Genomic DNA, 26233 nt, shown 5'->3' on the forward strand with positions numbered 1-26233 from the left:
ACTGCTACCCATACAAGGATCCCACAGCAGGCATTTCACGTACTTGCTAAATGGTACTTTGTGATGATGACCAATTTGGAGATAATTGCTTCTGTGTCTCTTGGTTTTTCTGACAGTCCAATGGACTCTTTAATTAACTGCTTGGATTAGCTCTCAGCTCAGCAGTGGGGAGTTGTGTGGTTTTACCCCCCGTCGGCCCACGACCAGAACACAAAGCTCCAGCATTGTTCTGGGAGCACAGCAAGAGCTGGGAAGGATGCACCACCAGGATGCAGGACACTCTGTGCTCTCTGCAGATCCAGCCCTCGCACCAACTTGCACAATTCCTTATGGAAGTGCAGCCAAAGGTGCTGTTTTTTGGCTTCCCCAGCTGTAATGAAGGAGTTGCCATCCCCACAGAGCCCTCTGGGCTACTGCAGAGCACAGAACTCTGGTAGGTGCCAGAGCCATAATGGTAGCGCTGCTCATTAATTAAGAGTGAACTGATGACAAGGAGCAAACACAGCCCTTCCCAGCTAGAGCTGACTCACTGAGGGGCTAAGGATCTACTGCACCTCCTGCCCTTTGCCTGCCTGTGAACACTGGGCTTCATTTTGCCTCATCAGCCTCTGCCTCTTTAACCTTGGCCAGGAGAAATAATTTTGCTTCAAAAGCCATAACAATAGCACAGAAAACATGGCAAAAATGAATGGCCCCAACTGCCCAAGCATGGCAAAGAGCTCAGCTGGACTAAGGTAGATTAATGGGGGAAGCAGCGCTGTCACAGAGCACTGTAGGTGCACAGCTGTCCCCACTCTCTGCTTAGTGATCCTCTCCCAGTGCATCTGCTTACATGATTAATTGCTTCCATTTCTGAGCTGGCAGAAGGTGGTTCCTGCTGTCCTGGTGTTTGATGGGGACTCAGGTGAGCTTTTTGCATTGCTGGGACGGCTGGGGCACAATTGCCACAGACTCTGAGGATGGTTAGGCACAAACCATAGAGAAAGCTGATGAGCACCAAGTTTCCCTGTATTTGTAAATCTTTTTGGTAACCTGTACATTGTAAATGTAGAATGAGTCTTTAAGCTCCTCCATAAGGCAGGAAGCAGAGGAGCAGAGCTTCAGCTGTCAATTTGTTATCAACTGGAAAGAACGCACTGGCTTTTTGTTGAGAAGTGAAACAGATCTGTGGGACCAAGAGGTCTTCTGAATTTGTGCTGGTTTCTCTGAGTTTGTCTTTTAAACAAATACAATAAGCAATAATTCTGTAAAAGTGACTGGGGAAAATTTTCACGTAAAGGCATTAAAGGCTGTTGTTCTTTGGGAAATGTCCTTCATACATGTTTTTAACGTGTGTGTGTGTGTGCATGTGTGTCAGCTGCTTGCATTCCAAATGAAACACTTCCATTTAAAGCAGGCATTAAATTCCAACAAAACAGAAATCACAAATAATCCTTATCCAGCCACATCTTCCTGCCAGCAGCTCTGGTGTCCAAATTAAAGCATGAATCTGTTTTGCTGAGTGCTGCCTAGCTTCTTCTGAAGACAACCCATTCCCTGTAAAAACGTACAAGTGGAGTTCATTTACAGCTAGGAGGCTGAACAGATGGGGGTGGTTGTTTAAGGGAGGTTGAGGTATCACAGAAACGTGTGATTGCAGAGACACGGATAGGTCAGAAATAATAACCTGCAAGCTAAAATCAGAGTGCCATAAGAAATGCTTTTTCCAATCTCCAGAAGTTCTCCCAGGCACGAGCTATGCCAGCCAAGCAGCCCTATGTGTTGGTTCCCAACAGATCCAGGGTTTCAGAGGGGAACTGCTTCTCTGAAGCAGTCAGATCTCAGGAAAATGTTTTCTGAACAAGGCAGAAAACATTAATGTTTCTGGTTGCTCTCAGTGAGCACAGCCACCTTTCCCACTGTTCTCCCATTCCTTGGTCCCGCTCCTCTCCATCTTGGCCTCCACTAATTCACTGCCTGCAAAATTCTGATGACCACATGCATGGTTGAGGGGGTACCAGTGCTGCCGATTGCTCTGATGCAGAAGAGCAAAGCTTTCAGCTGTAGGAGATCTGTAAATGTTTCTAAGCAGACTTCCACTGAAGCAAATCTCCTCGTGGCAGTGGGACGCCTGGAGGTAACCCAGGTAGGATGTGTTCACCAGGAGGAGCGAGGGCCAGGAATTAGAACTTGGGTAGCACCAGACCTGGGAAAATAGATGCTCCTCCAAGAAACCTTGACATTGTGTCCTGCTTTCATCCGTATTCAGACCAGATCCTAAAATCTCAACATGGGGGGAGGTGGGGGGGGAAAGGGGGGCGGGAAATCTCAGAAATGAAATACTGCAAAGGGGGATAAAGAGCAAAGAAATGTCTGAGGATGCACTGACTGCTTTGGAATGCAGTGTGGTTAGGAAAAAAAGATTTCCAAAGAAGAAAGAAGCATTCCTAGCTCCATAAGGAAACCTCCAGTTAGTTGGAGGTGCACTCAGTGAGTGCTCATTAGGACCAGAAGGAGATGAAACATCACTAGGCAGATGTGGAAGATGGTAAACTGTGATCAAGACTCAAGTCACTTTTAATAGTGGAAACTACCATTATTGAGCCTTAGGTATTTGGATCACAGTCTGGGCATAGGAGGAAGCTGGATTTAGCCTCATGGTAATGGAATAGAGCCTCCAAACTGAATATAGAATTGAATCTTTTCTTAGAGCTGAAAACTGTGGTTTCCAAATTCTCCTTTTTTTTCTTTGTCACAGCTGAAAATCCCTTTGATGCTTTGCCATTGACAACGCACAGCACCATTGCTCTAGCTTTATGCTCAATATGGGGCCCATCTCTCAAAGCTCCATTTCTTCCAGGTGAACTGATAAAGTGTAAGTAACTCTTTGCAACATGAAATTGGGATCACAGTTAACAATCACTTGGCAGACCGGAGCAGGTTATTTTAATGAACACATCATTCTGAAATAAGCCTTCCACCATCTGTTCAGCTCTGTAATTATAAACGCAAACAATATAATTCATAAATGCACTAAAAACGTACGGGGAAAAAGAGAACAGCTTAAGATGAGTGTTTGTTAGTTCTTCCAGACAGTGATGCATCTGCCTACTTGATTCCTGTTTCAGGAATAGGTAGGTAACAGTCTTTTGACTCTGCATGTTATGGCAGCAGCTAACCCACGGTAAACAACTGATGGCAGAGGATGGCAATGCAGTTCAGTGCGGCTCATGGCTGGCATCATGATTTGCCATGCCTACACCAGAAGGACCCAAGGAAGATGGTGCAGACCATCCCGTGTCTCAGTGGATGAGGAGTAAACCTTGAACTCGTGTTTCAGAACAGCAGCACTGAATGTGCCTGTGGCGCTGGAGTGCCATCCAGGGCTGCAGGAGCTGAGGATAGATGAAGGTGGCGGTGCTATTTGCTCCCTGAAAAGATGCTTTCAGCAGTTTGGAAAACTGGGAGATCCTAGGGAATAATCAGAAAGTTGGGAAGAGTGAGCATAAGATCCAACAGTCTCCAGGATTTGCTCTTTTAATCTGTGACATTTTTCATTTTGAAAAAGGCAAAAAATAGTCTTATTTTTTTCTTAAGCCTGAAATACACAAGATGTCAACATGAAATGTGAACAAACTACATTGTTTCACTTCCATTTTCTCCTGGAAAAAGAGAATACTCGTGATCCAAATGAAATGCATTTTCATGAAGCATCCAATTTCAGTACAGCTGCATATTTAATTTTTAAAAGGTCAGTGGAGAGTTGTCCTCTTGCAGTGACCAAGTTCGTAGGCCTCATGAAATTAAAGCTTGCCATCTCTGGGCTGAGTGACTCATGCTTCCATCTCTGAATTGAACTTCCACATTTGACCATAGAAAATACACAGTGAGATAAGAACGACTCCCACACCCCCTCAACACGATTCCGGTGGTGAGAGGCAGCAGTAAATTACAGCTCATTCTGTCTTCTCATTGCTATGTATCAACACTGCAGAACAACATAAATTGATTCCATATTCAGTGCTGCAAAGCCAGCAATATATCTAACGCTTCCAGGATGAATGGCTCCTGTTGTTTCTCTGTGGGATTTTCATTTCTTCTTGCTCCTAAGATGAGCATGATACTTGCAGGATTTCCTAAGGGCTTATAGTATATCATTTCCTAAGCCTGTTGTGTGTCATCCTGATGCTGTGACTGATGTCCTGCAGCCCTGAGAACAGCCCGTCACCAAAGGGGGGTGAGCAAACACAGTCACTGTCTGTGTGCCCTATTACAGCCAGGACCAGGAGAGGAATATGAAGCCCATGCTCTGTTGTGAGCCTGGTAACGTGAGGTTAACCTGCACCACGTGTCCCCTGCTCCAACCCTCAGCAGGGGCTGGTGAAGCCCAGCTGTCTCAAGCAGTATCCATCTATCCCCAAAGAGAACATAGCCCTGAATTCTTAAGATGCCCAAGCCAAATCCAAAGGCATGGCTGGCCTGTCCTAATCTTGCTCATTACCCGGTTTTTAAAAAACAAGGAGGAACAACTCTTGGTTGTCTGCTTGTCCTTATGGCTGACGCAGTCCTTCAGGTAAAATCCACAGGAATACCACCAAAAGTTCAATTTTCTGGGCGCAGCTGAATAGTGAAAATCCAGATCTCATGAAAACATGGGGATTGTTAAATTATTTAGATGGATCTGACAGCACTGTTTATTTACAGTCCTTTGTAGTCAAACGTAAATACAAATTTATCTCTACCTCTTGACATGCATTTATTTTTTTCCACTCTTGAGTAGTTGTGCTGAATATCTTAATTATCATTAAATCAAATAATGCTGTTCAGACCTCGCGAGCTGGAATTAAGCACTCATCATTCTCTACTAAACTTCAGTTAGAGGTTTTAAGAACAGCTGTCTGCAGCCCACATCATCCAGCCTTCAAGCACATTTTGTAAGGCTTCTGCATGCCTCCTCAGGTTTAAAATTAGCAGACAGTTCTCTAATTAAGCAAAGCCTTTGAGTGAGAGAAATATACAGCTGGAAAAAAAGAAAAAAAGCTTTCTATCTGACAAGCCACGGAAAACAAAGGAAGCGTCAATCAATGCATTTGTTCCTCACCTTTCTCCTTCCTCTATTCCATCATTCCTGATGGATGCTTTCCTCAGCTGAGCCACCTCCTCTCACTCCTACGGAGCAGCCCAGGCTCCCGCCTGCTCCCACCACCCACATTCCCATGATGTGTTCCCACAGCACCTCAGTCCGACAGGTCCTGGTGTTCCCACATAGCATGTGATGGCCGTGCAACCATGGGCACACAGACAGCACTTCATCTTGATGATCAGAGAACCATAAATCACAGAATGGGTTGGGCTGGAAGGGACTTAAAGATCACCCCTTCCCAGCCCCCTGCTGCAGGCAGGGTTGACAATAGAAATGTTTCAAAACATTTTCTAGCAAAATACCCTCCCATTCATTTCCTTTTGTGTTTACGGTGGAAGCATTTGTTGTTTTTTGAGGAGGATGTTTAACTTCTTTTTGAAGTGTAGTCAAATAGTAAACTGAAGTACGATTTTGAAATAAAATGTCAAAACACTTCAGGATCTTGTTTCCTTTCCTTTTTCTCCTGTTGAAAACATTCACTAAATTTGACCCAACCAGTTTGTTTCCTTGGAACAGAAAGTGTTCATTACATCTTCCCTCCTTATTCTTTTTATTGCCAGGCTCTGTTAATGAATTTGGTCAATGAAAATTTATAGGAACTCATTTAAGCGACTTCAGCTTCAACAGCTAATCCCAGCACACTGCCCCTCTGCTCCACTGTTCCATGAATGGAGGAAAAGCATTTGGGTCTCTCTGGTAGATTGCTGAACACAACCCTTCACTTGGCACAGGAAATAGATTGGAAAGAGATTGATTAATGAAGGTAACTAATTGGGAGCCTGGCCTGAGTCAGCCAAGGCATTCCACATAGATCAGCAAAGAAGCAAAGAATCAAATTCAATAAAAAATAGGGCTGAAGGAGCACATTTTTGTATGTCATTATCTCTAGCTATCCTCCAGAGCCTTCTGCATGATGCCCTGAAGTCCCATTTTTGTGCAGAATAGTAATACCCTCCTGGAAGATCATAACATTATTGATAGATATCAGAAGTTAAAACCAGGGGAATGACAACAGGTATGTTAATGCCAACCTAACAGCTTCCTGTAAGAATGGAGATCTACCACATTCTTCAGAGATCTGTTTGAAGTGATTGCTCACAGAAAGTTACTGGGTACTCAGGACAGCCCCAGGCTCAGAGGTAGCTTCCAAAGATTCCTGTTAGGGGCAAGCTAAGCAACTTCTCTGAGCCTCCTTTCACCATGGATAGAGGCAAGAATACTTCCCCTGTATGCTGCTTCTTTAGATTTCACCTTTCCTCTGGTTCTTTTCACCCGGGTTTGTTGTTTTTTTTCAAGATGGGATGAGAGGGAATGGCCTCATGTTGTGCCAGGGGAGGTTCAGGTTTGTTATTAGGAAAGATTTCTTCTCAGGAAGAGTGGTGATGCACTGGCACAGGTGCTCAGGGAGGTGCAGTCACTGTCCCTGGGGGTGTTCCAGGACTGTGGAGATGTGGTACTTGGGGACATGGTTATTGGCAATATTGGTGTGGTGGGCAGTTGGACCCATTGCTTTAGAGGTCTTTTCCAACCTCAGTGGTTCCATGAAACCAAAAAATAAAGAAGCTGAGAATGAAGTTTCTGTTTCCCATGCAGCTGATGAACTTGTTGCTGTGCTCCTGTGCTCCTGTGGCCTAATTGCTTTTTCCCTTTCATGCACAAGCAGATGCCTGTGCCTTCCAGAGCTGTCAAACATGGCAGCTTTCAAACCGCAAAGCTCACTTTCAAAATAATTAGCCTCATTATACCATTAGCAGCTCTGATCCTGCCAGAACTGTGCTCCCCACCACTTCCCACCTGAACCTCACGCTCCCCTCCCTAGGAAGATCCGCAGACTGTTTCACCTCCCCTGGGTGTGAGGGCAAGAACCTGCTGCTCATGTTTCTGTCTTTCAGATGCTTGACCTGAATGATGTTTATCACTTTCCTTATTTTCCTCGCAGGACATTCAGCTCAAATTTAACAGAATGCCCTGGAGAAAACAAGCAAGAAAATGAGAGGGGCCACCCAGTGCCATGCTGCAGAAGGTGGGCACTTTTCTCCTCACATTAACTGTGTATTTTCCTTTCATTAATGTTAAGCTTGGCACTACATTACATATTGTAATCATCTGTCAATTTTGGCCTACACTTCATTTTTGCATCATCACTAATGCAACATTCGTAAGAGGCACAAATGTGATAATTAGAATAGTTGGAAGTGCTCACTTATGTTAAAAATATATATGGAACATCACATTAAGAGCAGCTCACAGCTGCCTACAGATGGGAGAGCTCACAATAGTTTTCTGGTTTTTAAGTAAGGTGTTTCAATTACAGAAGTACAAGAAAGGATCTATTAAGAAAATTCAAATAGATTATAATGATTTTTATAAATGGAGATCTCATAACTGGGAAAATTGGATTTTTTATCAGCTGAAGAGAAACAAGCCATTTGTCTAAACTGAAAGTGGGGCAGAAGAAACTGGAGCTGTTTCCTTGTGCAATGGAAGCATCGCTATTTTCAAATGTACTGCAGACCAGCGGCCATGAGCCCCAGCACTGGCCTGCACCTGGATTTTTTCCCTTACTCTTTAAGCAACTGAGGCCTTTCTTATGGCTGATGGAGAGAGATGGACACCTTTTAGCAAAAGAGTCATCAGGCTCCTAGCATGAGCTATGGTGTCAGAACTGCAGCTATCTGGGAAATTGGCTTTTTTTTTGCAGAATTGTTTGAGTGGGAAGGGATCACTAAAGGCCATCTGGTCCAACTGCCCTGCAGTGAACAGGGACGCCCACAGCTCCATCAGTGCTGAGTGCATCCAGCCTGACCTTGCAGGTCTCCAAGGACAGGGCACCCACCATCTTTCTGGGCAACCTGTGCCAGTGCCTCACCACCCTTATTGTAAAAAGATTCTGCCTTATATCCAGTATATATACTATAGCCTATAGTATATATTATAGTCTAAACCTCTCCTCTTTTAATTTAAAACCATTTCCCCTGGCACTGTCACAACAGATGCTGCTAAGAGTCTGCTCTCTCACCGCCCCTCTAAATACTAAAGGGCAGCTCTCAGTTCTCTCCAGAGCCTCCTAATCTCCATGCTGCACAGCCCCAGCTATCCCACACCCAATGGAAATGAGAAACATCCAACAGAAAGGGGCAACAGGAGTTTGTTGAAATCCTCTCCTAAAAAAAAAATCCGTAATCATTGCACGTGTCTGTTTTGTGCACGCAAAAGCCAAACTCTGCGTGTGCCAGAACGAGACTTCTTCTAAACAATGACATGTTTTGTAACAAAACTCCAGCATATGTCAGTCAGGAGTGGAAGTTCCTGAATAACAAACCATCTCCGACTCCCGCACAGCACCTGGGGCTCACGCATGCTCCCTCCCACTCCTCCACCCAGCTCGGCTCCCGGGGCCCCCGCTGCTTCCCCTGTGCTCCGTGGGGCTGCTTCCCACGTGCACCCACGCTCTGTCTGTGCTGTGCATCCCAGTGATCTCTGGCTATCCCAGAAGAGGTCTTTGCACTCCAGCCCTTGCTTAGGGCACCCGATGGTGAGATCTCAAAGGTCGTTTTCTCAGTATTTCTGTTTCTACGATATGCATTAACCAGCACATTCCTGACTTTAGGCTGCTTCTCTGTTACGGATCTCTGGATGTGAATTTGTAAAATTTTACACATCATATCATAAAAAATATTAACATTGCAAATTTTTAGGCTGAGCTCATAACTAGTTTGTTTTTTAAGCGTGTTATTAGGATGAAATGTCATCTCACAGATGGTGACATTGGGAGTGGGTGCTTAATTTGAGTAAAATCTCCATATTCTCCTCCGTACAGCCTATGTCTGATGAAAGCACACCTCAGTTTTCCCTCTGTGTGTGCATGGGAACTGCTGAGTCACGGCCTGAACCACTGATTGAGCACATGGGGAAAGGACCCAGTCAGCCCTGGGAGCACAGGTGAAGGTAATTCAGCTGCAGGACCCGAAGGGCTGCAGCCTGGCTGCACCTCTCTTAGACCTCATTTAAGGGCTGACTGCCACTGGGGAAGGTTCTCTGGTTGGAGATCCCCCCTCTTGTGGAGTTTTCCCTGTGAGCCTGGATCTTCAGAGATGGGTGAGCACTTTTTCTTTCCCTTTGTAGCACCTTTCCATTCGTGCTAGTCCCTTTGTTACTGCACCTCATGGATCGTCCTTCCACCGCATTGATCTTTCTGGCTGTTGCAGTACAGTAAGGACAGCGCACAGCTCTGTGCTCCCCATCCCTGTTCTGTCCCTCTTGCACTCCCCCCCATGTGCAGGCTTTAATTCCCTGCATCGCATCCACAGAAAGGCATTAATCCCTGTTAGCTTGGCTGAAAGCAATACCCAAACAAGGCAGCAGCATGCTCTGCTCAGTGGCTGTGCTGCCACTCCCATTGTTCCTCAGGAAGCATGATGCTGCCTTTGCTCATCCACTTCCCTTGCCAAGAGCTATCTCACAGCTAGGTTAGATCGTCTTCAGGAGCATGCTGAGGAGCACAGGAGGCACCTTTGACAGCTTCTTCATTTCAGTATGATTCAGAGATTGCCAAGCCCCCACTTTCTTTTAGCTACATCCCCAAACATCCTGTGATAATGGTCTGTTATCTGGCTTCATCCTTTGTAATCTCAACAGGATTGTTCCTGGACATCTGCTAGTGAGGATGTTGTACAACTGTCACCTCCAAGCTCACAGCCCCTCTGAACTTCTGTGTGCAAGAAGGACCTAAGGGAAAGGTTTCATCTGAGCATCATAGGGAGCAGAAAGGCATATTTGCTGGGGATGTGCAAAAGGAAAAATGCTATGCTCAGTATGAACATTTGAATGCACCTTATTAAAGAGCACATCTCCTGGTATCCTCCAAGCAAGGAGGAAAGAACATCACTGCAAACAATTTCAGATGTTTTGGAGAGGATGGAGGAAATCCAGGAATCTGGGAAGTACACTCAGAGTTAGAGAAATTTATTTTCTGGTGGATTTCATAAGCAAAAGAACTCTGGGCAATCCCTTTTGAAATCCTTTTTTTTTTACACAGATTCCTTGTGGATTGGAATATAACATTCAGAGCTGTATTGATCAATATATTGATCGTGGCCATGGGGGATGTAACCAGCACAAAGAACCTGGTGACCGGCTGGGGGAGAGACACACAGAAATCACTGGGAAAGTCATAATCCTTCCCCTGCTGACATGAATGAGTTTGCAGCTTTATTGCAGAAATACAAGAAGGAGAAATTAATCTTCAGGTGAAACTAGTCATTTATTCTGTTTGACATAAAGTGAAATGCTGGCAAAAAATAATCCAGAAATACATTATGAATATTGAGTCTTTGGACCGACTCAGCCAAGAGTCCCTCAGGAGCATGTAGTTTGCTGGGTCTGTAGCACATAACATTTTCATTGGCATGACATTCACTTGTTATATTTGCAAATGACAGAACCACCACAACAGACTGTGGTACCTAAATGTGAATGCTGTCTGTCAAGACAGATAATAAATATATTTGTCGGTTGTGTTGTGGCAATATTCATTACATGCTTTAAATATCAGACAGACTAGAATAAACTGATCCACTTCAGATGGGACAGAGAAGTCTAAAGTCAAAGCCTTGTTACTTCTTAATGCTGATACAAGCATTCTCTGTGGCAGAAGTAGTCTAGAAAAAAGCATGTAAAAGCCCAAACACAGCTGCCAGGAAAGAACAGTGGGCAACCCACCAAGGTCAGGTGCAAAGCCTCCCCTCGGTCTACAAATGGCCCTTCTATCTACATGAGAATTGCTCGTAGTCTACTTAAGAGATTTCTTTACAGTTTCTCCAGCACAAGAAATACCAGTTTCTTATTTAAATAAAGAACACTTGCAGTGTAAAGCCAAAGCCAGACATTGTCAGCAAACCCCTTGTGTGCTTTTCCTCAGTTTGTGCAGTTTTAGGTCCTTCAGCACGAAGCAGAGATCTTATATTGAGCAGGTCTGTGTTAGGGGTGGGCTCTGGCCATGTCCTGGCCATGTTTCACTGAAGGCAATGCTGAGCTGCCCGAGCTCTGCCCTCTGCAGCCTGTTGGTCTGCTGCTGCCCGAGGGCTTCACCAAGCCATCACCTCCTGCCCATCCATTGCCTTGTAGAGCACCTTCCAATTTACAGTGCAAAAGTAAACAAACAAGTTCCAACTTCTGAAGGCTGTGATGTCCCCTCCCTTGGTTGCTTCTGGGCCTCTGTATTTTCCGCTTCAGAGGATGTGATGTGTTCTATAAATCCCTGCCTTAGCCTTTGCCTTAGAAAAATAAACGTTGCTCAGATTTATGCTTGTTCCCATTCTTGAGGAAAAATGAAGCAATGATGTATGTAGCAAATGGAAAAGAAAATTCCATCTTAGCCAGCAGGCTTCCAGTGTAACTGATTTTGGTTCAACTGCAGCAAGTGCCTGTTCATCCTCTTAAGAAATCAGCCCAGTTTTGTACATACGGTTCTCTGCATTACCCTGAGGCTAATCCAAAGTGTAATTTGCCCAATAATCTAGCAAAATATCACACACCTGCATTACATACTGGTATAAGACACAGGGTTTTCCCTTTTTATGTAAATTCATCTCAGTTCCTATAAAATTGTGAACGTGATGTAGCCTGTATAATAGAAATAATGAGATGTGCTATACTTTGCAAACATTTTTCTTTATAATTTCGTTAGCACTCACCCTAAATCCTTAGCTTTCATTTCTGCTGCTTCTTAGAATGGTCTGACAGCACTAATTGTTTTTAAAAGTGAATTATTTATTCTAGAGCAAAGACTGATTTCACTGAAGCTGGTTTTCACACACTAAGCCCTTTGCTTGTGCTTCTCATCACACATTGTTTGTAAGTTTGTTTGTAAGAGAACCCAAATATTTACTTCTGGGCCTCTAAACTGCAGTCCTGTCTTCTATCCAGAACCGAGCTGTCTTAAAACCAATGGCTGAGACCAGGATTATGTGGGGAGGACAGAGTCAATCCCTCAGCCATTCACAGCAGGGAAACTTAAGATTTTTGTTGGCTCCAGCTGGACTGCTGGCATCTGGTATACATCCAGGAGAGCAGTTTAGTTACCAACACTGAAGTTATTTCAGCTGCCTGTATTGATGCAGAGTTGTTTTCTCGCTGAGCTTTACAGCTTTGGAGTGAGTAAAAATCACTAAGCGAGATCTCACAATGATTAACAGCAGTCTGAAAGCTACAAAATTTGGTAATATATGGCTGCTCAACTTCTGTGGGAATTCTCAAATGTGTCAGGATTTCTGTGTGTTCACAGCCACAAAACCAGAATGCTGGCACAGAGGGACATGAGCCACCTGACTCAGCAGGATGTATGGATGAAGGAAGCAGCTGCTCTCAAAAAATGAGACTGCCGTGCCTGGGAAATGAAATACGGAGAGAGTCAGTCTATTCAGGTAATCTGTTACATAGGCATTAGGACTGCAGAATGAAAATAGGAGAAAAAAATACAGGGACACCCAAGAAATAGCTGCAGATTTCAGCTGGGCTTGGGCATGCACTGAGCACATGGGCTGCATCACGGCTGAGGCACAGAAGATATCATAGGCCAAATGGTGATTTCTGGACAAGGATCCCATGGTTTTTTTTTTAAAAAAAAAATCTTTCGTTTGATTTTTCTTTTCTTCATCTGGCCTATATTCACTGAGCTTCTTTCTTTTGGTTTACAGGAGAGCCAACACAGGATTTCTCTCTTGAAGTGAGAACTGATGACGCTGATCACTTGAACTGTTTGTACTAACCAGGCCAAAGAAGACCAATACCAGCCAACCATTTCCTATAGTTGGTGTGCCTGGAGTGTAATGATGCTGTTACACAGATAAATTGTGTTGCCATCAAAGGAAAATATCAGAGAAATTAATAACAGGCTAATTTAGTGGCTGTCTCAGGGAAGGCTTCTAGAGGAAACCCTGTAAGTATTTTGGCTGTGCTTTATCTGCCCTTCAAGCCTCCTGCTGCCAAGGTCTTAACTCCTAGCAGGGAAACAGGGAGGTAAGTGTCCAGCCAAACAATGGGGGCACTGCCAGGGCTGAATGCAACCTTACTAAATGAGTCACTGCCATGGCAATTTCTCAGCAAAGGGTGGACGTGGCATTGAGGGACATGGCTTAGTGGTATGGTGGTGATGGGTTGACTGTTGGACCTTGTAATCCTAGTGTTTTTTTCCAAACGTAATGAGTCTGTGATAGACAAACTTGGTCAGCGAGGCTGCTGTAGCAGAACTCCTGCTGAGGCACATTCCCCATGTGTGCCTCCATGAATTCAGCAGCCACAGCTGCTTTGCATTGCCAGCTTGGAAATGCTCAGTTTCATCTTCTCCAGCTGTAAATCATGTTGCTTAATTAATCCTCATTAAGTGTTGTGGGCATCTCTCAAGCTCCGTTAACTCTTTATTTAATTACAGTATCATAACATATAATGTTCTCTGTTTGAAGGGATGCTTTATGCAATGGTTTAATCCAGAAACTGAAAGAATTAATTAGTTCCTAGAATATGTCTCTAAACGGGTGGCTAATTAAGCCGTGAGTTTATCACAAGTGCCTGGACTCATCAGCCATCATAATCTATTGCTGATACTGCACAGAATCAGAAACACATTGCATGGCTCTGTGGTTCTCAGATCTCTGTAGGTTCTTCTGAAGTAGAAATCAGGTAAATATTTAACAGAGATATCTGGCTTCCATCAGCCGAACTCCTGGCCAACAGCCAGACAAACTCACAAGCTGCTCTTGTTCCAAGAAGGTCTCCCTGAGAGCTGCCCCGCTGTACCCAGCTCTGGGGTCAGGGTTTGACTCCCACAGTGTGGTTTCCATCTGTGCAGCTTTCTGCCGTGCTCTTCCTCCTTTGCTGCACTGGCTGCTCCCTCAGCAGCATAACTGGCAGTGCATAGAGGGAACTGCAACGGGGTGATGAGTACTGTCTTCGTGCCCCATCCAGACACAGTCAAACACTCACTGCATCACATGATGAAGAAAAGCACACAGAGCCTGACTGATCTTCTACCCAAATTTCCATGAATGTTCAACGCTGCTTCCTGAACTGAGCAGGGTGGTTTAGATGCATCAGCAACCCTTCCACACTCAGGACACTTGAGTTTTGCTGCTAGGAGACAGAGCAGTACACGATGATCTTTGGAGACTCAAAAACAAGCGTTGAGAGGGAATTACTCCCAGGCAGCACGCAGCTTTCATTCATACTTCAGGAATCAGCTTCATCCAAATGGGGAGAAAATCCAGCTGGCCCCAAGCCCTCCCAAGCATAGATGCTGTTTTTCCGGTACATATGGCAGTACCATTCAAAGAGCTATGACAATGAGGCTGTTTATAGCTCTGAAAATGGCGCTGCCATCTGCACCACGGCCGTGGCTCTGCTCCCTGGAGGCTCAGCACAGGGTGGTCCCAGCCCTGCTCTTCCACCTGCTCCGTTGTCCCACTCCTGCCTCAGAAGCTGGGTTAAATGAGAGTGGAGGTGCGGTTTGGGTTGAGAAATCCCTGCCACCTTGATAGTTATTATTGCCCTTTCCGGATGGAAGCCATTTTTTGGCTGGATATTTCCAGTTGCTCTTTGAGAAGTCTTAAAAATTGAAAGATTTGTGCTTTGGAAAATGATACTGACTCTCATTTGTGCTGCTGAGACACCTTCCAAGGCAACTGCTGTGTGACTACAACTGTAACTGCCATCAGATATTATTGTCATCACCCCAAGGCGTCATTAAAGTAGGGAGAAAGACAAAAAGAAGCCTTTCCTGCTCCTTGGCGCTGACGTCCTGCCTGCGGTATCTGAGGAAAGCCCCACCTGGCCATGATACAGCCCAAGGGGAGCTCATGGGTTGGAGCAGCCTCCTGGGCACTGTCTCATCCTCCAGGGCAGCCAAGTGGGATGTGACAGCTCCAGCCACGCTCTGGGACACATCCCACATCACCCCACTGCCCCATGCAGCTTTTGGCCCCCAATTTCCACACTCTCACTCTTTCAGAGCTCAATCCTCCTTTTCGCCTACAAGATTTTTTAGGCCATGGCTCTGCTTTCTTTAGTATTTCAGGAAACATACGCTGTTAAAGCTTCACACAGAACTGTTTAAAGGACCAAAGGGTGAAACTGTGCGTTTCTGTTGCTCTGTCTCTGTAGGCAACCATGAATGCTCAGCAATGGCTTAGTGAATTTGTTAGAAAACTTCTCCCTTTTTAACCATCCTGGGGAGCTCCCTCTGATGACCCCAAAAAGTGGAGCTTCCTGGTTTAATGAGCTGGTAAAAATTGTTGCGTTTGGATTCTTTTACGTGTTTGCTGTTGTTTGCTTTGGTTTTAGTTAGTTTGGTTTGAGTTGGATTGGGTTTGTTTGGGTTGGGTTGGTTTCATTTGTTTAACAGCAGCATACATGTGCCAAAATCTTGCAGCGCAGGTTCAAGGTGCCAGGATGCTCCAGCTCCCTGCTGGATTCACAGGGTGACTCCCTTGGGCAAGGGGCTATGAGTCTCTGGAGCACATTCAGCCCTGAAGGCAGGCTGGAAGATATTCAGTAGAAAATCCCATTTTACTGAAGATGAATTGTTTTGTTGTTTTTGCTTGTTTGTTTGTCATGTTCCACATCAAACCTCTCTGTTTCCTCTCCCCAAGAATGTCATATTTTCAGAACGCCTCATTTCAACCTTTTCAAAGCAAATTAAGTTTGAAATCTTATTTTAAAGTGAATAAATGATAAACTAGATTTCAAATCAAAATTGAATGTTTCAAAATGTTAGAAATGAAAAAGAAAACAATTTGCCATTTTGTGTGTCTGCCCCCCAGCTAGGGTCAGACAGATTGCCTACTTCTGCAAATTAACTGTAGGATAACCTTTAGCCTCACTGCTATCTGTTCTTGAGTGCATGTGAACTTTCTGCTTAACGAACCTCTAATTATCTTTCCCAGGCAAAGTCCTTAACGAAAGAAATGGAGCAGCCCATGTTGAACAGGGAGGCACCCTCAAACCACAGCACCAATAATGAATGCCATCACAGCAGTCAGCCAGGTTTCTCAGTTCATCACAATTCCATGTTTTGGAATGGCTAAATTTGCTTCCTAATGAATTATTTGGTTCAGAAACTCCTCTGGCAGCATGCATGCTTTTCTTTGCAGGCTCTAACCAAAGTGGTGGGGACTTCAAAGGCTGTGATAACTAAGGATAGGCTTTATCAATGTGAAATTGTGAAATAGGGCTCTGTGCACCTCACACCAAGGACAGCAGAGTCTTGTGAAGGAGCCTCCCCAGCCATGGGTCAGGGCCATGGGTGCTGAGCCAGGCAGAGATGTACAGAAGGCAATGGATTCTGCTGATTTGCACATAAGTGAGCTGGCTTATGACAACAGAGTTCTGCTTGCTGTGTTCTTGCTCCTTCTTGCTTCCCAAAACGGAGTTACTTTCTCTGTTGTCCTATCCTCCAGTGAGGTATTTTTGACTTTGACCAGAAAAACGTGAAAGCCCACCAGACCAGGCTGGGGAGGTTTTTAACTGTTTTGCACAGACATCACTGACTCTATAATGGAAAATCAAGACTTTCCTCTGTGACTAGCAAAGGGAAGGGAACGTGATGGTTAGAAGGAGCAAGTTTTGCAGAGATGGTTCTGCACTCTGCTCCATCTTGGCACAGATCTCAGTAAAGTTGTTCCCCACTGGTACTGATATGGCAAAAAAAAAAAATAAAAAATAAAAAAGAGCAATTGTATTTTCTTCTTTTCCTTTGAAAGCTGTCATTTCTCTTACTGCTTCTGCAACCTCACACGGACACTCTGTCCTGCTGCCACACTGCAGCTATAGAAGCAGTGGTGAGGCATGATGCCCAAATGTTGGCCAGTCGCAGGTCTTGCAGCCCCTTGGCAAGCTTGGGCTGTCCCAGGCAGAGTTACTTATTTCACTGTAAGGCAGAGGGAGCAGCATGTAGATTACCTTTTGCTTTTGCTTACTTTGTTGAGCTGTGCTTTTTGGAAAATTTGCAGCCAAGATGGAGCTCAACTATCTGATGGACTTGAGAAAAGTCTGCTCAGCTGTCTTGGCATAAGCACTCAAATCCCTTTAAGTCCCTGAATGCAAGTATGATAGAGTCATTTGAGTTGTAAGCGACCTTTAAAGGCCATCTAGTCCAAGTCACCTGCAATGAACAGGGACACCTACAGCTCCATCAGGTGCTCACAGCACTGCCTAGTCCAACTTTGAGTATCTCCAAGGATGAGGTGTCCGCCTCTTCTCTGGGCAACCTATGCCAGTGCCTCACCACATTTTCTTTACATCCAATCCAAATATCTTGTACTTGGATGTGAATCCAGGGCATAGTCTTACAGGCACTGGAATATCCTGGATTCTCCTTGTAAACCTTCAAGTTTCAGTGAGGGATAAGAGGATGATGGAAGTTATTGACGTTCATCTTTTTTTCATTACAATGCTCAGCTATCTCTTCTTATTCAGCATGGGAGCTTTTCTCTGGGTCTGAAGAATATTTCATGGCAGTCTCACTCTGAATTAGCCCCTTACATGACTTCTACTAATTGCTTTCCAAAGACATTTTCCCTTCTTCCTGAGAGATTTCTTGTTTCTTTTGACCTTTGAGGGGATGATGCCAGTTCCCCCCCAGTGGCTTGGAATTCTGCAGCACAGAAATTCAGAAGCAAGTTGGGTACCAGTGCAGGGAGCAGATTGCAGCCTGATCCTGTGTGTACTGCAGCCTACTCAGGAGACCTGGGTGTGGGAAACAGCAGATGGTGGAACCTGAAACTGCTTCCTCCACTTCGAACTCTGCACTCTTAAAGCAACTGTTGGAATCTGCTGTCTCTCTCCAATATGTGAGTGTCCTAATAGGGAATAAATAAAATCTTTGAAGGTGCAAAGGAGGGAAATTCCTCGTCTGCCACAAATGTCTTGAGATAACTGTGGGTTTTTTGGTACTGGGAGGTGAAGTCTCCCCAGTGTCCGTGGCCTCACCAGCTCAATGCAGAGAACACGAGCTGACAGCAATCAGTAACACAGAGAGGTTGTGGCTGTGTGACATTGAGGGTCCACACACAGCGTGTGCCTCCTGATGGAGGAGGCTGGTCACATATCAGCTCTTGTGACTTGCCACCCCAGTTTCAAGATGGGGAGGTCCTCATGACCTCCAGGGCTTTCTTGGTCCTGAAATGAGCTCTTCTCCTTTTCCTACCTCTGTTTCCAGCTGAAAGCCAATTTCACAGTATCTCCTGTTTAATTTTCAGCTAACTGTAGCTATGTTTTGAAGTGCTTGGCCCCGGGGACATTCCTCTGTGATGGGAATCCAAATGAAAGCACTCACCTCATCTGATGGAAGAGGATATCTACCAGTAGCCAGAAGGTACGACTGACTTAAAGGCACTGATGTCATTAGTCTTTCATAGCTGTTTGAGAAACTCTCATAGCTATATCTAAGCTCTTGGAATTGCTAAATATTCCATGTTTTATGTATGGTTCAGGCTTGCTCTAGCAAAGGCCATAAAGAGCTGTTCTGTTCTCAGTGTGGTATGTGATATATGGTGCTGTGCAATGCCAACGTGAAATTAATACCCTCTGTCTTGACATGTTTTATGTGGTACTTATGGTGGGATCCTCCTGCAACACAGTGAGAACCAGCATCTAAATGCAGCTCTGCTGCTTCACAGCACTGCGCAGCTGGAACCCTCAATGTCCTGGAGAAACATCCCCATGTGCCTGGGGTATCTGCTTCTACACCTCTACAAATCTTAGAGAGCACGGACATGGCTAGATGGGAACTGATCTACTGCAGAACAGCAGGAGGAGCTTGGAGACAGGAACAGCCGCTTAGTGCAGACAGGAGGGAAGACACAGAGGTAGTAAAGGGAGAAAGGGAAAAAACAGACAGTTAATAGGAAATGCTCTCTACCTAGCCTGGCATTAAAACACCAGGAAATTACCTTTAATAATGTCAAAGCTAGAGCTATGTTCCCAGATCTTCTAATGAAAGGGAAACCTGTCTTTATGGTAGCAGTTTCTAACTGAGTTAGAACTGTATGAGACATCAGGTGAGTTCATTTTCTTCCATATTCCTCACTGGGAATCCTTCAGCATTTTCAGCTCCTTGAGAATATCCTCTTTGATCTACTTGTAGGTGTGCTCAGCTGAGCCCACATTCTGACAGCTCCCTAGCAGTGCTCTAGGGAGAGGTTTGGTTGCAATGTAATGTCTTCCTCCTGCTGATTTCAGGAACAGCACTGGCATATTTGGTTTGATGGTCTTCTTTTGTGGAAGCCACCCATATCTCATAATAAGAAGCCTAGAGGGTAGTTTTTGGGTCCTTTGATTTCCAGCCATGGTAACTGACACGTTCACTGCTAGGAAGTTAGATCTATGGAGGAATGTGGATTCCTGGCTGGTGATCCTCGAGCCAGCTGACAGCTTTAGTATGTTGGAAATGTTGGTCTGTGTTTTAATACAGGCGGGGGAGTAATTGTTGAGCTCCTTGATTTTTGTCACACTGCAGTGCAGGAATATGGTAGTTACCATTTAATTTTTAGTGAAGTTATAACTACACCTGGCCATTAGCCAACACCCAGTACTAACTTTAAAAATACACTGCTGTTGGCTGTGAACAAGGTACCACTGGTTTCTCACTGGTTCTCTAAAGTAGCAGAGAATTATCAGTGCCTCTTTAAGCACTTAGCTGCTGTAATTCCCATTCTAGTCTTCCATTTTTCCCTGACTTTCTGATGAAAGCTTGATAAAGCACAAAGGGAGAACACTTTCCACATATCAACAACAGCAGTTCTGATGCAGAAAGTTGAGAGTTTCTTAGACCTTCTCATAAACGGAAATTGTATTGAATTTGATTGATTTTTTGTAGTTTTCCCCACTGGAAATATGCTCACACATTTACAGGTAAACCTTGCTCGCTGATGTAGACTTGGAAGCCACTGTCCTTTTGACTTGGGCTGACTTAGGGATGAAAGCATCTATCACCTGCCTACAACACAAGGTCTTGCTAAAAGCTTCAACCAAGTTTTTTTATTGCTGTTTAGATGGAGTATTTGGGGTTTCTTGATGGCTTTTTGGGGGGAGGAGGTGGGAGGAGGAAGAAGGAAGGAGATCTAATCTTTTTTCTTAAGATATAAATAGAAAGAAAAACCACAAAGCAGCTGGTAATTTTCTCTAGTACCTATAGTTAATGTTAGAAATGATGCCTTATTTTCAGTACAAATATTCTAGTTTCAACTTGCAGTCACAGGATCCACTTTTCACTGTACTTTACACAGAAGAATGTTATTTGTAAGCTATGATTAAAGACCAGCTTCTAATAAGATCATTCTTTAATTTCTCACTTAAGCTTAAGATAAGCTTTCAAACATTTCATCACTTTGTGTGCTTTGCTTTCCCTGAATTTTCTGGTTTGTTTTTTCACATCCCTGCTGTGGGCACATCAGAACTCAATACAGCATATACAGAGGTCACTTCATTACTTCTCCTTGATATTCTTCTAGTTTCTTCATCCGTGGACATGAGTTGAACCTTGTGCCCTCCTGACCCAGGGGTGTGCTTTGCTGCCAGCTGCCCACCCTTGGCTGCACACAGCCTTATCTGCTGCAGAGCCGTCTCTCTCTGGTAGATCATCCTCTGACACAATCCATCAGGTGCAGGGTAGGGTACCCTGATCCTCCAGCACCCATCCTAAAAGGAGTTCAGGGAAACTGAGAGGAGCAAGTACTGGAAATCCAGCAGCAGGTGAAGGAATGAACCTGCACACCCCTTCCTGGCTGTGGAGGGGACGAATAATGCCACAAGTTCATGGCATTATGGAGACACTTACAAGAACCTGAGCAGAAAAGAAGGGGAAGGTATTTTTTGTTTTTGTTTTCATATACATATTTAAAAATGTAAGCATCAGCTATAGCCTTTGCTTCTTTGGGAAGTGCAGATCTGGGCCTCATTCTGCAACAATTATCAAAACCAAAACCTGTTCACTAAAGCTGTACATTCAGGAACAGGAGTGTGTGATAGAAACTCTATTTGCCAAGCAGAAAAGGATAGAACAAGTCAGGAAATACATTATTTTGTAGATTCGAGGAAGGTTTCATAGGCTGTGGAAGACTTGGAGGTTTGTGCCAAACACTTGGCAGCTCTCCTGAATGACAAGGAAAAGAATTAGAAAAGGATCAACTGTGAGAAGGAAAAGACTTGCACGAGCAGCCTGCCTGGCTTATTTTTTGCATTTTCTTGCTTCTTTTTTTTTAACACCTTTAATAACAGCCTTTTCCTTTGAGCCCAACAATATGCTTAAACTTCTGCATCTGCTCAAGTATTTTGAGAGCATCATACCACCTTCTTACATTCAGTTACATGATGTTGAGATCAGGATTTTATTCTCCTCCTGCTGACTTAAAATAGAGGTTGGAGGGAAGGCTTTTCAGTACAGCTGCGTGATGCACTTGATCACAGAGGTGGGGCATCCAGAGCCCTGCTTTGGACATTTTGTTACTTGGCTTCCCCTGTGGAGGAACTTGTCTTTCTCTGCTGATTTCCCATGGCAAAAGGAACCCAACTTAAATGCCCACTCCTTTCTTGCACCCCATGTTCTTTGCTCCCCCATGGACTGCCCCAGCTGAGTGGGTCTATGAGGGATGCTGGGGAGGAGGCTGTGATGCTCCTGCCGGACAGAACTGAACAAATGTCCCCATCTTCTGCTCTGACAGCACTGTGTTTTCAGTGATGTGAAGCTGAGCTCTTTGAAGATCTCTTTGGTAACATTTCTTGATATGCCATTCATAGCTGCTTTGTTGCCTGCAAAGTAGTTGTTTAGTGCTCTTCTTGTCTCAATGTTGTTTCAAAGTGTTATAAAATGATTTCATTGCTAATAAATAGTAGCTGGGGTGCTATAAAATCTTTTCAAAAGCACCACAGGGCATGAATCTCACTGAATAAATTATATCTGCCTTCAATACTTAAACAGTTGCTGTTTCTGCGCACTACCAGTCAGCTCAGAGATCAATCAGTGGTAAAGATTATTCACACATATCATTAGTGTAACACACCACCAGTTTCTTGATTTTTCATCAAATCAAATAATCACACCTGGCTGTACTCCATTTCTGGTAGCAACACGGTATCCTCCCATTCCCTCCAAAGTGATAAACATGTACAGTGTTTGCTTTGCTTCCTCCTTCAGAAAGAGTATATTCCTGTTATTTGTGCACTTGAGCAGCCATTGCGTGGAAAAAATGCTGCCAGAGATGGAAAAAACGCTGCTAAGACCCAAACCCTTGGTACAGTTCAAGGCCAAGGGGATTTTTGTCCTTTGCTGACATTTTGAGAGGGGTGAGGTTTACAGAACACCGTAATACTTCTGTGAGGATGTCCCATCACATGGTGTGACATCACATCTGGGCAAAGCACAAAAATGCCTCCTGCCAGGCCCAGCAGCAGCCCCCAGCACCACCTGGGGAAGGGGTGAGTTTTGCATCAAAGCTGCACCACTGCACCTGGAGCTGTACAGCTGCTCTGCTCACCCACTGTCTCTGATCCAGAAGAATCCACATTTGCAGAAGATAACAGTAATTATTGGAGGAGTTCCTTCCAGCTGCTCCAGGATTACAGCCTGTCTTGCCTTCTTCTGCCATCTCACAGTGCAATTAATTACCCTGGTCATGGGATGTGCTAGTAATGTTCTGTGTGTCAGTGATTTCTTCTGAAGTTCACAGCATTGTGAAGTTCACTTTCTTTGTACTAACTACTTATGTAGACTTGCAGTAGTAGATGCCAAGAATTTAAACTATGAGAATGAGGTACATTTTTGATAACTGAGTTAACTGGAAAAAAAGAGCTTTAAATGGAGGAAAGAACTTAACAAGCACCTAACAATGAAATCACTAATGTTCTCGGAACTCTGATGTGTTTCAGCCAAGGGATGGATACCCTCCTGATTACACTTCCTGCAAAATGCAAAGGCTTGTAGTGAAATCTGACTTCAGATTCTAGGTTTTCAGAAGGCTTGACATTCATGGTAAGAAAATGTATCCAGGTTTATCCCTGCAGTGTAAGAACAAAGCCTCAGATACTGAAGAGCTCATACATTGCAAAGGAGAGGACTACAGCTCACCGGTAAGAAAAAGGCAATGTGTGGTTTAATGAGATCTTTAGGCAAGAAAAATGTCAGTTAATCAGGATTAAATGGACTAAGTGAAGACACAGGTTCAAAGGGAGAATCACTCTTCAAAGAAAGCTCTCTAGAAAAATTCCCCATTAATAGCATAATGAACAATGGAGGCATCATAAGCCAGGCATAAATCACATTAATAAAGATGCAGTCATAAAGCAGAGCAAAACAGGAAGAATAAAGATGAGTTATAAAACCACATTCTAAATGTAGCTACCTGAATTTTAAAAATCTTATGGATGATAATGGATGATAGTGATGCCAAGCCTGCATTCGCCAAAGAGCAAAGTAATTCAGAAGGAAGGACTGGAAATCATCAGCTAATGCAGCATTAGACATACTGAGCTGTGTGTAATATTGGTGTTTGCAAGACTCTGTACATCCCAAAAGCATACAGAAAAAAATTACTGCATTTTTATTGGTGACTAAACCAAAACAAAGGCACATCTGCATCAATTCACAGGTCAGGTCATCTGTTCAAGATGCAAATGCACACTGAACAGCAGATGTTAGCAGCAAGAATAATCTCTGCCATGCCTAATAAATAAAAACAAAAGACTTGAAATGGCCAATGTACTGTTCTGAAACTGCAGCTAAGGATGGAAAGATGCTCACAGCTGGCTAAGAGCTGAAATCACAGGTGGGTGAGCACAGCAGACAGGCTCACAGCAGACAGGCTCACAGCAGGTGGAACTGCTGCCATTACCTGTAAGCACTGGGACCAGCCAGGTTGGGTCTGGTGACTGCCGTGCAATCAGAAATATAGGCAGCAGCTAATCCTCATAAAAGAGGCAAAATGGCAACAAGCAATCAAATCGCAGCAGGGGTGGTGAAAGTCACAGGGATACCAAGTTGGTGGCCAAAATGTCTGTGAGCAGCAGGGCTTGTCCCTGTCCCAGGTGTACGAAGTGGCACGAGTGGCATAAGCTGCAGTGGGCAAATCTAGATGGGTAGGCAACTTGGGAGACCTACGCTTTGCTGGAGACTTTGAGCTATAAGTACATCCTTTTGCTGTAGCTGCCTTCTGCCAAAATTTACAAACCAAAGACAACGGTCAGAAAAATTGGAAAAGCTCACCAAGGTTCCCAGCCAAAAGTGAAAACAAATCTCAAAGCCAAGATGTTAAACAGCAGTGCCATTCAGAGAAAGCAAAGTATGTTTTACAAGTGATAATGAGATGTGCTTATAACACTCTCCGTGTCCATAAGGTCTCTGCCCTCTGGTTACTGTTCACTATGCCAATGTTTATCTTTTGCTAGGAGGGGAAGCCTGAGGGATGGATCCTGAAATATTTCTCATGTGCATCCTTATGGCATTCAGGTAAATGAACAGCCTTTTCAAAAAGCTTGGTAAGCTTTCTGATCAGAAAGGAAGAGGGTTATTTAAAATTGAAGAAAAAAAAAATTAAATAAGTTAACCTAATATTAAAATGCTCTTAAGCAATTAGCCCTGCATTTTAGAGATAACCGCTGCTACAATGAATAATAGAATCTAATAATAATTACTTGGATTTATATAGCATTTCTAACCCTATGGCATGCAGAGCTCTTTGTCTAAGAACATCTTGGCTGACAAAATGTGGAGAGGTGGGAAACAGTTGGTCCACAGCACTCAACAGAGTTGTGCAGAGGTCTCAGCTGGGAGATACACAGAAGGGAAGTAGGTGAATTCTATCCAAAAGAGGATTTGTTCAGGTACCAAAATTAGTTGTACACCTTCCTTGAGCCCCTCTTGTGGTCGATGGGCCCAGTGCAACAGGCAGCAGGCTGCTCACTGCATCAAGCAGAGCCCTGCACACAGCCCTGTCTATCCCATCACACCCTCCCAGCACCCACTGCTCTCCTAGAGAAGTTATGTTCCCAACACAGGATGCAGTGCTGTTGGGGTCAGCAAAATGTCATTGCATGAGTAAGAATTCATTTCTCAGCAGCAGCTTTCTGCTTTAGGTGTATAAACCTGAATAGATCCCTAGCATCGTGCTGCTAATTCAGGAAGCAGTGCAGGGATTAAATTAGGCAGTCCTATAATTGTACTTCCTGTCGGCAAGGACTGAGTTGAAATCAAATTAGAGCTTCTCCAAACAGATCTTGCTCTGTTTTTTTCAATGAGACCTCCAAACCAATTTAAACAACCATTCAAATAGCCTCATGCAGAAAGGAACTGCTTGCTTTACTCCCAGGAGAACTGCAAGGATGGAAGATGTGGAAATCCAGCCCATCTTTATAAAGGGTGTCCACCACGCAGACAGTCCCACATCCCTCCTGCCATGCACGCCCATGTTGATTCCTTGTGCTGTCCTGTGCAGCAGAGAGGAAAGGAAACTTGGAAGAAAGCTGTGGAGGCCGGAGCAGAGAGATGTGGCTGGGATGAGGACCTGGGGACAGCCCTGACACCACGTCCCTGGGAAATGGCGTTCCTGCTCCAGGCCAAGAGCCAGAGCTGGGGATGCACTGTCTCTTACACAAGCTGGCTTTGCAAAGCAGAGAGAAATAAGAAACAGTCATGCATGAAAAAGGCCAGAGAGGTTTAATTGGAAAAGACAACACGTAATGTAAGTTACTTAAAGTTTCCATTTGAACAAGAGCCACGGTGAAGCGAAACCCAGCAGTAATTGCACAGAGAGGAAACGTTGACCTGCAGCACTTCTGGCCATCCCCATGGTTTCTTTCCCCTGCTGGCTTTTCATGCTGCTTTTCACCCTTCCCTCCAGCACCGTCCTCCGACAGCACTGCAGGGGCTGCTCACAGCCGGGTTGCTGCAAACTTCTATAAACCAAATTACTTTCCATTTTCATAGGTGATAAACAGAATAAGCAATGCTTTATGGAGCAGTGGGGCTGAGCCAGGGAAGTTCTGCTGGTAATGGGCAGAAAGAGCGAGCAGGTCAGGGGCAGCCCAGCTCCCCAAGCAGCTGGGGAGCACCAATTTTCACGGCTTCCT

The 26233-nt window shown here is 44.4% G+C and overlaps 1 protein-coding gene and 1 long non-coding RNA gene across 3 annotated transcripts in view; one reads left to right on the forward strand and one right to left on the reverse strand.

The window, feature by feature from the left end:
* Positions 1 to 26233, reverse strand: part of HTR4 (5-hydroxytryptamine receptor 4) — a 56152-nt gene that overhangs the window by 4558 nt on the left and 25361 nt on the right. The window lies entirely within an intron of this gene.
* LOC122164305 lies at positions 10099 to 16808 on the forward strand. 2 transcript variants are annotated; one of them, XR_006170197.1, is made up of 4 exons: positions 10099 to 10371; positions 12408 to 12546; positions 12820 to 13141; positions 16060 to 16808. It is a non-coding gene; the product is annotated as an uncharacterized LOC122164305 (long non-coding RNA). The 2 variants fall into 2 exon arrangements; XR_006170196.1 differs by lacking the exon at positions 16060 to 16808 and having other exon boundaries at positions 12820 to 15448.

Source organism: Centrocercus urophasianus, unplaced genomic scaffold (genome assembly GCF_019232065.1).
Source record: "Centrocercus urophasianus isolate 14NV4802_14NV808 unplaced genomic scaffold, USGS_Curo_1.0 seq_26, whole genome shotgun sequence".
NCBI classification, from domain to species: domain Eukaryota; kingdom Metazoa; phylum Chordata; class Aves; order Galliformes; family Phasianidae; genus Centrocercus; species Centrocercus urophasianus.